Source organism: Python bivittatus, unplaced genomic scaffold (genome assembly GCF_059951505.1).
Source record: "Python bivittatus isolate LINGU-HERP-01145 unplaced genomic scaffold, Pbiv_v1 ctg000540_np1212, whole genome shotgun sequence".
NCBI classification, from domain to species: Eukaryota; Metazoa; Chordata; class Lepidosauria; order Squamata; family Pythonidae; genus Python; species Python bivittatus.
In genome coordinates this window covers 11,284-22,566 of record NW_028277078.1, presented here as the reverse complement: position 1 = coordinate 22,566, position 11,283 = coordinate 11,284, and positions in this window count along the sequence as shown.

Below are 11,283 nucleotides of genomic sequence, written 5' to 3'. Positions count from 1 at the left end.
CAAAAGTTATTGCAAAGGATATGTTACTGCAATTTTCCAACCATAATCTGACCGGTCTTCATTGCAGTTGTGCAGAACCTGGCTACCTGTGCTGTAACAGTTGGCTGTTCATCTATGAGTAGCATTTGCCTATAGTCTGTATCTTTCCGCCCAGGATATTTGTTGATGAAGGGTAAAATGAATTTACTCCGGAGCTCTTTAGAAAGAGGACAACGAAGAAGAACGTGGTCTGTAGTTTCTACCTCTCCAATGTCACAAGAGCACCGCCTTGCCGCAAACGGGTTTTGTTTATATCTGCCATCCAGCACTGCAGAGGGAAGAGCACAGCTTTGGGCTAAGGGAAAAGCTTTTCGATGACTAGGAATTTCAAGCTGAGTAAGGTAGTTAGCAGCAGTGACGATAATCTACTATACACTGGGGAGAGGAAGTAAGGAGCCTTCCCTAAATCCGCTCGGCGCTCTATATCTTTCGTCCTTTGCTTCAAGGCCAATTTTGCCTGTTCCTATTCCATCCTCAGAATTAGAGTCGTGGAAAATCCTAGCTTTGAGAGACTAAGTTCAATGTCCTTTTTCCAGGAGGATTAGAAATTATCTTGAAAGATAAGTGGCGCTAAACCTTGAGGATAATGCTTAAGCTTCAGCCAAAGGTTCAGGGAAGCTAGGTAAACTCTTGCCTCAGCTGTTATCATACCTGCTTCCAGTCGAAGATAAGCATTTGGCACACATCTGGGCATTTGGAGGGCCGCTCTGATCAATTTGGATTGGACTCTTTCCAATCCAATGTATGTAATACTTGAAATTGGAGAGCCAACGAAAGACCCGTAAAGGAGCTGGGCTAATGGCTTAGCCTGGAAGAGTTTAAGAGCTGCTGGTACATGATACCCTTCTTTGTGCTGGAAGAATTTTAGGATAGCATTCGCTGATCTTTGTCCAGAATCAGCATCAGCATCGCAGTGGGTTTCCCTCAATCCCACAGCATGCATAACTACACCTGAATACTTAAAGCTAGTCACTTGCTCTATTCTGCGTCTGTTTATATCCCAGGGATGGAATTTCGGCCTTTTGGCGAAGGCCATGATCTTGGTTTTCTGATAATTTATTTCCAGCTGATTGTTAATATAGTATCGGGCCTATTACTAGACTAATAGGCCTGTAATTTGCAGGGTTGTTTATCTTCCCTTTTTAAAAATCAGGACTATAATAGCCAAGCCCCAGTCCTCTGGGATTCGCCCCGTATTATCAATATAGATAAAAAAGCATGCTAAAATTGGGGCCCACCATTCTACATTATTCTTTAATGCTTAATAAAACCCATCCCCGGAGCCTTCCCTTTTCTGAGTTGTCCAATAAGAGACTTGATTTCAGTTGCCGATACCAGAGGCCACTCAGTTAAGCCTTTGTTCATTTGTGTTGACATCTCATTATTGGGATCCTCGTACATCTTCTGAAAATGGTAATCCCAAACCTCAGGCGACATGTGAGCGTCTAAGCTAGTAAAGGATCTAGCCATCTGATAGGATAGTAGTTGCTAGAAGAGGGGAGGGTTCTTCAATTTTATGGCATCAATGAGTCATTTCCAAGTGGTTTTCGTACCTTGCTTCTTCTTATCAGCCACCAGTCACTTATACTGTTTTTTGATGGCAAGGAGATGTTCAAGGGACTTTATATTAGTGTTGCTGCTAGTCTCTGTCTCAGCTTTATACAACTGAAAAGCTGAAGTAAGAGCTTTCTTAGCTTCGACACAGTCCTTGTCAAACCATGTTTTGGAGAAAGCCACACACCTTTTGGTGGAGGAGTTAGAAGAACAAGTCAGAAATGATTGTAATTTTTGTATTAAATGTTTATACAGAATCAATGGATCTTGCATGGTATTAGGAGATGTAGTCGATAGCTGAACTGTTTTTAAATCATCCTCCACCAATTCTTCACCTTTTGTTCAAGTTGCAGAGTCCATCTGGCACGACAACTTACTTGTCTTGCTGGGACGATTACAGGGGTGAAATGTGTCTCCAGACGCATCTGGCTGGTAGAGGTCTTCAGATGTAGACAGAGTGGGAAGTGGTCATTTTCTAGGTGCGGTAGCACCTTAAAGGTCTCCACCAAAAGTGCTAAATTAGTAGGGACTTAGGGACTAGCATGTGGTCATTGGTACTTTTCCTGGGCCCAGCCATGAATGTAAGTTCTCCTGGATGATCACTTTTAATGGAACCATTTAGTATAAATAGATCAAACTTATTTGCAAATTTAGCAAGACAAAGCCCAGCATAGTTGGATCTTTTATCTTTGGAGAGTCGTGAAAGAGTGGTACAAGGTGGATTGAGCCTGGATTGGTGGGTATTGATGGAATTTAGAGAACAATGTGTGGTCATCAGAGCCTAGCTTGGCATTAAAATCACCCCCGAGAAGTACCATGACACTGGGGTATTCCAAAAGGAGGTTGTCAATGTACTGCTCTAAATCTGACCAGATTGCGCCAATTTCAACTCTACTTTGTGTTGGCAGGAGGTATACATTAATAATTAACAGTGAAATATTATCCAAATCTAAAAGTACGTCCATAGCCATTTGGTTTAGTGAAGGAATGGATCTATGACCTACTCTCAGAGTGGGTGGAAATAAGGATGCCCAACCCTCCTTTCATCCGCCCTATCCCTCTGCCAGAGGTGGCTTCCATCTTGTACGAGTGGTATCCATTGTAGAAGAGATGGTCGGCTGTCCATGTTTCCTGCAACAAGAGTATGTCCATATCTAACAGGTGATCTATATAATTAAGGCCTTTGTTGCGATACCATCCGGCTATACTCCACAAGATGATTTTTAGGGGATTTATCTTGTGCTGGTCCACATACCATCAAGCCACCTGCACTGATATCCTTGAACTAGACGAACCCTCTTTGTGACCCAAGTGAGTCTCATCCATACCCCGTCTTCTAAAGATTCAAGGCTGAAAATTTCTGGGGGTCGCTCACAAATCTGGGCAACTGCAATAATTCTGGATTTGGATGCTTCCAATTGCTTCTGTGAAGTGTTGAGTCTTGCAGTGTGAACTGGAAAATCCTCTACGTCAGATATTATATCTGAGTTTTGTAATTCCTGGTTCTTAATGAGAGCTTTCTGCCTGCAGATGGATTGCTCTTTCCCATAAACACATTCACACTGTTGTCCAGGGTGGAAGTTTTCATCCTGCATTGTTTGAAGTGTTAAATTTATTAGAGGCTTCGCTGGGTGGCAGGTTGCCATTAAAACTCCTCTTAAATCATCTATTATCTGGTAGGGCACTGAAAGAGTTAATTAAGCTTTCTTCTAGTAAATCAGGAGGCAGCTGAGTTGTTACAGGGCAGGAAGGTTGTTTGGTGTCATTATTCCTTGACATAGGCTCCATTGGTGAAGTGTCCTTGAGTTTATCTAAGGGAGGATTTCTGCTATGAGTTAAAGTTCTAGTACTCTCTAGGCTTCCTCTGAATGGAAGACACAAGCTGGGAATATTGAAAAGGTACTCAGAAAGAATTCCATTTTTAAGAGCATACTAGGTATCACTGCTTGTCCAAATGTCAGCAAGACCCGTCTGTAGCTGCCTCTGGCTGGGAGCCAATCTGTCTTTTGCAAATCCACAAAGTGTTGCTCGCATCATAGTAACTGGCTTAGTGTCTGGGGGAGACAGCTCTTTTTGCCTCCCATTTGCCTCTGTTTATTCCATCAAGATGTATTTGAAGAGTTTTCCTATTGGCTTGTAAATAGCATTTGCCTAAGGCGGGCTTTTCACCCTTTTCACCCAGCTCTGTACGACTGTTTGTCTTTTTTTTGTCTTCCCTATCAACCCCGATAAAGGGTTAACTTCAAAGGCTGACACTTCCCTTCCTCTGCTGCCTAACAGCGAGGAGGAGTGATGTGAATATGACCCCTGAGATTTATCAGAGCGCTCAGCTTGGTTTCAACGATTCTTAATCAATTCCACAAAGGAATCTTCTAGAGAATCAACTTGATTTTTAGTCATAGTCAGTACATCAAAAATGGAAAGAACAGTCTGTGCCATCAATAGACTGCGTCTACTTATAAATTCCAATGTATTTTGATCTTTCAAGCTTTTGAGCTCTGAGGCTCCTTCCTGATTTAGTTGTTTGGCAACTGAGCAAACAGCAGCAGCTGCATGGAAGGAGCATTTTCTCTCCAACAGCTGCTGACTCTCTATCTCGGCTTGTAAGTCCCATTCTGAGGGGTCATATCTGTTCGGTAAATGCAATGGGGAAGCACTATTTACTGGAGCAGCTCGCTTACTTGTGACGAATCTGTCCCCCTTCTGTTGTTTCAGTGGCTTAGAAGTGGGTTGCATCGCAGAGGGTGTCCTTTGTCGCTTCTTCCTTTCCCCCATGTCAGAAGATATGCAGTGTAAATAGAGTATAGATAGGCAGAGAAGGCTCTGTAGAAGAAAAACAAACTGTCTGAGTTTAAAATAAAGATAAAATGAGCTTATTAGAGGAGCTCATTAAAAGGCTGCAGCTGCATCGCCGTCTTGCATTCCTCCACCCACAGAGTATCAAAAAGGGCCTGACCACTCAACCCACTACAGCACAACCCACACAAGCTATGAAAAGGATAACACTACCCCACATCAGAAGCAACCAACAGACTGTTACAACCACATGGCATCTCCGTAGCGCACAAACCAACTAAAGCCCTCCAAAACATCAAAAGACCCAGGAGCCCAAGAAGAAAAGCAGGAGTCATGTACAACATGCAGTGTAAGGACCGCAACAACCACTACGTAGGGCAGACAGGCAGAAGGCTGGCAGGCCGCATCCACGAACACCAACTAGCAGTCAGAAGACACGATGAAAACTCCTTAATCTCACAGCACATGGACAGACTCAACCATAGTTTCATCTGGGAAACTCTGAGCATCCTAGACCAAGCTAAATCCAAAAACGCAAATCAGCCATCAACAGACACGTAGAGATAAGCCACATTTACACATCATTCAAAAGAGACAACGAAAAGCTAAGAAGGAAGCAAAAAGACCAGAACGCGCATCCTCTCCAGCAGCCAACACCCAGAGAAGCAGGGATTAACAGCAGACAAACCATCAAGCAGAAAACAACGCCCTAATCAGGGAACCACCAAGGAGAAGACAACACCCCCACCAACTACATACAGGGCAAGCTACTGCATACAAACAGGAGCAAACCCCACTCCCTTCTAGCGCTGAGGAGGTGACCTAGTTGGGTAATGAAACGTCTGCAAGAAAACAGCCAAGCGCAGAGAGCACCAAGGGCTCTACAGTTCATCCCTGAGCTACATATATTCTCTTTTGTTGGGAAGATGTTCCCTTGACAAGAAAGATCTGAATAGATAAAGCAGTTTTCCTTTCTATTTTTAACTAAATATAAAAAAGAAAAGAAATGCGCAAACTTACAAAAGAAGAAGAAAAGAAAAAAGAAAAAAGAAACAAAATCATACAGGACATATGTTCACAGACAGACAGACAGACATAAAGCTCTGGAATGGACATCTCAAAAAGTGGACACGTATCTCTATTGCTCAAGTCTGCAGACCAAGGTGCAGTTGGAGCCATTTGCTTGTCTTTCAGTGCTGAACAATCTTTCTGCTCTAAGTAAGGCACAGAAAATCCATTGCCTTGGTCCAGATGTCAACTCCCATGGGATAACCTCAGAAGCGTCTGAAAATACCGAATCTCAAAAGTTGAGCGAATGCACATCATCACTTCTTTCCCAAGGGGAACAGTATATTTAAGGAAAGCATTTCACTGCATAAAGCTTTACAACACCAATGCAGTGAGGTCATTTCTAAAATGTTATTTCTTATTGGGAAAGATGTAATCTAAAAATCTATTCAAATATTCAATTTTTAACTTCATTTTTTTGGTTAAGTAAAACGTGCAAACAGACAGACAGACAGACAGACAAAGAGAAAGGAGAAAGATACCTATACAAACATAAATGATAGTTATAAAACATTTTGAAAAAAAATTAAGAGGAAAAACAAACAAGCAAAATATATTAAAATGATTAAAAGGGCATTCTTCCCACTTCTTATTCTCCCCCTTTATCTCCCCCACTTCCCTCACCCAGCCACTAACTGCTACTTGAATATTTTTCTACTTTACTTTGGACATTATTACTTATTTCTGCCTGGGTAATAATAATAGTCGTAAGTTTTAAAGCAGTTTCTCTTTCTTCAAAAACCACATTCTAATGGTCTTAGCTTGCTTAGCTCTATATGTTGTACATAAGAGAACAGTTCCTGCTTGAATTTGGTTAGACGTCTATAGTGAATATATACAGTCAATGTTTCATGGCCACGTATTCTTTAATTTTAGTCTCCCAATCCTGTACTGCTGGCAAAGTTTCCATTTTCCAATGTTGTGCCAGATTGATTCTTGCCACGTATTGATTCTGTTGGCGTATATCTTGATAAATTGCAATGGCTTTCATTTGTATTCTATGCCATCTAATAAAAATATTTGTGGTTTTAGTTTGAATTTTATTTTCAGAATTTTCTGAATGTTTTCATGTATCTTTTGCCAGTACTTTTGAGTCTTTTTGCATAACCACCATATGTGATAAAACATCCTTTCTTTGTTGTAGCAGTTCCAACATTTACTGTTGCATGATTTATCCATCTTGGCAATTGTTGATGGAGTTGCATACCATCTGTAGAACATTTTGTACCAATTTTCCCTTAGACTGTAGCTTGATGTAAATTTTAAAGCTTTTTCCCTTAGATTTCCCATTGTTCCACTGTTATTGCTTCTTTGAAATTTCTACATCCATTTTGTCATACAATTTCTTCTTTGTTCTGTCTCTGTGTCATATGTAAGTAACGATTTGTAAATATGTCCTAACAGTTGATCTTAATTCTCAATAAGCATTTCAAATTCTACAAAGTTCCTCAGGGTCCTTCCTTCTTCTTTACGATGACTTTTTATTATTTCAGTTACTGACAGAGACATGAACCATGGTAGATTCCTTAAGCAATTCTTGTTGTGTCTTTATTCTGTTTCTTGAGTCCAGATACAGTATATCGTGCTGGCATTCGCAATCAGATCTTTCTTGTCCTTGAAATAAAAATTGGTGGCATCGTTGGACTTATCCTTGCTTTTAAGAATTTCCAAATTTTCCAGACTTCCTCCTACAAAATGTCTCTTCAGGTTCTTGTCTTCTTTTGCTTCCTTATAGCATCAATATCTGCGAAGTAACAGAGAAAGCATTTTTTGTCTTTCCCTGCGCTAGGGTTTGGTAACGAAAGGCTCACCAACACTGCAGCTGGGACTGGTTCCAGCCTTCTTCAGCATCCTGGCACCAGCGCTTGCCCGGACAGCACGTCCACCCAACGGGAACCGCTGGCGCAGCTCATCAAGGACAGCAGCCGAGTCAGTCTCTGCGTGCTTCCTGGCGTTTTCTAGCGCTGGCCTGTCACGTTGCATGTACATGAATTAAGAATATGACTTTCATAAGGAGCTTTAATGAGGAAGCCTAACCTATGGTGTAATAATAAAAGGGGGGACCTACACTAAAAAATACCCTACACTAAAATAAGGGAAAGAAAAAGCAGGAAAAAGGTCTTAGTAAAACTTGAATTGAAAGGTTTGCCTCATTCATCTAGCCAAAATAATCCACCAAGCTGTGAATGAAGCCAGTGCCAAATGTTTTCCTTTCCTCTCAAAAACATCTCTCCAAGATGCTTGAGAACGCATGATGACTTGTCCTCTGGGAAGCCAGAGGAGAGGAGAATTTTATACGGTAGCACAGAACTTTATGGGCTCCAGTTTTAAGATGCTTTTAAAAATTGGTTATGATTGTTTTTATTATTTTGGACAATGGCATTATGAATGTTTTTCTTTGTAAACCATGAAGAGTGATGTGACTGTGGTGGCTTCAAACTCTGATAAATAAATATTCTACTCCATTTTGTGACAAAACCTCTTGAAAAAGTCAGAAATCCAAGGCCTGGCTCTGATGAAGTTGATTACTTTGATGGCAGCAGGGAAAACTTGCTTCAAGATCCTTTGACGCCTGTTCAGAGTCTTTGATGCCTGTTCATGCTAACCTAGAAAGCAAGGGGTCACACTGAGGTATGGTGCTTCTTCCTTCAGCGCAGCAAAACTAGACGTTGGCCAAGTATCACAGGTGCTCCCCCCACGCGCAGATTGCCAAGAGTTTTCTCCCCGCCTAAGTTTTGCTTGGTCAAGAAATGCTTCACCATTTCTAAGACATCAATGGCTCTTGTAGTTTGCAAAAGGAGCTCACAAAATAATAATTCTTCTTTGATGACATCGGGGGGCCAAGAAGGGACGAGAAATACAGGCTGCCTGCACTGAGAGAAATCCGTAGTTCCCTCTCCTTGCAGGCCGGAGGGAAATGGCATTGACGCCAAGTCCTCCGTGGCCTGTGTCAAAATGGCAGATGAAACTTCAGCCATTCTGGAGCGGATGATGTCATTTAAGGAGGCCTGCTTCGCTTCTCCTTTGCTCAAGCCACAAACCAGGACAACCGTTTCCGAGGCTTATGGCTTCACCAAAGTCTCTCCGGCTGTGCATGCTTTCTTTTGCTTGGCCATGTGATAAGTAACCTTGTAGGATCCTTCAAGAGAAGGCTTTTGTGTTGGGGCAAATTTAAATTTCCAGCCTTTCCAAACTGAGCCGCTTTCTGGCAAAAAACATCCCCATACAATCCAGGGTGTTTTCAGGACAACAGATGGAACGGTCTCGTTCAGCATTACCGGCTTTATGTTCCCATGAAGAACTTTGCCACGTGAGAAGCACTGCAGGTTCTCTCAGATCTGAGTCGGCAGTGAAAACAAAATATGCAGTATTAGAATTCACAGGGACCTGATGTGGACAAAGGCAGATGTCCATAATCACAATGGAAGGATTTTTAAGTTTCTCATGAATTCCTAGATATTATAAGATGGCAGAGATGATGATTGTACATTGAGAAAACCCCCAATGCAACTTTGACATAAAACAGTATCGTAATAACATTGTTTGGCATTAAAAAGTGTTCCCCTTCCCGTCTAAGCATAATGCCAGATAATTTTCAAAGTAACAAGAAGGAGACTGAAGAACCAAAAAGCAATTTACTTGTTCCCAGTTCATGGACCCCTAAATACTCATCCAACGAACACCTGAAGCCATAGGCTACAGGTTAAGGAGATTAAAAAATATTCTCCTTGGGTGTGCATGTGTTGCAGTATTTTCCCATAGCTAAAGCCCACGTAGTAATAAACTTCTCTTCTAGGGTTGGAAGAAAAGGAAAAACAAGAGCCTCTTCGTAAGGCAATTAGGAACATTAGGACATTCGTGGTTTCACAGAATCCTGACTTTAGTCTACTCAGTGGTAAGTAAGGTTACAGTCCAAATGAACAAACCTATTCCTGTCCCCAAGGCCACGTGCCATTTTTCTCTCAGTAGGCTTTATTTCCATTCTCCTAGCTAGATTGGTGGGTCACGGCAGAATGGACGAATTAAACCATCACCTGCTGCTGCAAATATTCCCTCATCTACATCTGGCCCATGAACTTCCAACCCATCCGTGACTCCAGAGAGGGGAAGTTAAAATTAGCCAGTGCTAGGTCTGAGTGATTCTCCCACCTAAGTCCTGCTGGGCTGTCTCATCGTGGTGGGGGTTGTTCCTGGGGAGGGGGGGCTGAGCAGAGAATTTTGGAGTTTATGCCAAGAGTATATATTCCTAGCAGGGTCACCCAAGGCGTGAAGGTCATTGTAGCAGGCACCAATATTGGGCAGCAGTGTTAGAGGAAGACGTCAGATGATGACTTTAGTGACAATGGCAAAGGGATCAATTCACACCCTGCAGGAGAAGGCAATGCTAAGCCACTCTCGTGTTTTTACCAAGAAAACAACATGGATAGAAAATCTAAAATGATTGACGATGGAGGCCCGGATGATGGGCCCCTCAGGTCGGATGGCACTCCACACGCTACTGAGGAAGAGCTGAGGCTCGTTCAGAGCACTAATGGTGTTTATGACGTGGGTAGATTAAAGCCTTTGGGACGTTTAGTTGCTGATGTTGCCATACAGGAAAAGAAAGGCCAAAGCTGCAAAGACTGAATTTCAGTGGGAACTTGGAATGTAGGAAGCATGAACACGGGAAAGGTCAACACAGTGAAAATGGAATTAAACAGAACAGCTACAGACTGACATCTGAGGCATCAGCGAATTGAGATGGACCGGGATCAGACCCTCTCAGTCAGAAGATCACAGTGTCTATCACTCAGGACATGAAAAACCAAGAAGGGACAGTGTTGCTTTTAGAGTTTGGGAGGGTATAGCAAGAACAGTACTTGACTACGGTGCAGTCAATGACCAAATAATACCGATTAGGCTTCGTGGACAACCCTTTAATATGACAATCATTCACGTTTATTCTCCGACCATTGATGCAGAAGAAGAGGAACTGGTGAGTTTTATGATCTTATGATCAACTTGAAATCGACAGAACACGCAAACAAGATATGCTGCTTGTGATTGGAATGCCAAAGTTGGAAACCTGAAAGAGGAAAATGTAGTTGGATTGTATGGCTTGGGAAGCCAAAATGGAGCAGGAGACTGACTTACCAATTTCTGCCACTCCAATGATTTCTTCATAGCTAACGCTGTCTTCAAATAACCAAAGTGATGTCTCTATATAGGGACATCACCAGATGGAATATATAGACATCAGATTAACTCTACTATTGCTAAATACCTGCCATTTTCAAGGAGAACATCAGGAATCATCCTGAAGCTCGTGTTAAAGAACCGGAGGAACTGTGGAATGAACTTAAAGAAGTCATCAAGGGTGGGGGATGGGGTGGGGGAGGGATGAGGAGGAGGAGGGTGATTTTCAAAGGGGGGAGGGAGAATGGGAGGAGGGCATTAATGCAGAAAAAAGAACATTCGTGTTATACGTGCTGATTAAAATAGCAGGCAACATACTGATAGATTCCATGAGCAATAAGCTTTCAAAAATTTCCTGGATGAGAGAAAATATTAATTGCACAGAGAAATTAGATAGAGATGTTCTAAAAAATGCAGATAATGGGAGAACAATGTAGAATTATTTCCCTAAATGTTAGAGGCCTGGGAGATCCTATTCAGAGGAAAAGGATTGTTAATTACGTCAAATCATTAAAGCCTCATGTGGTTATGTTACAAGAAATATATACAACAAATAGGTTGAATGATAGGTACTTTGATAAACAATTTTTCACTCAAGGTCCTCATAAACCAAGGGGAGTAGCTATTCTTTTCAAAGCTGGGCTGAATTTC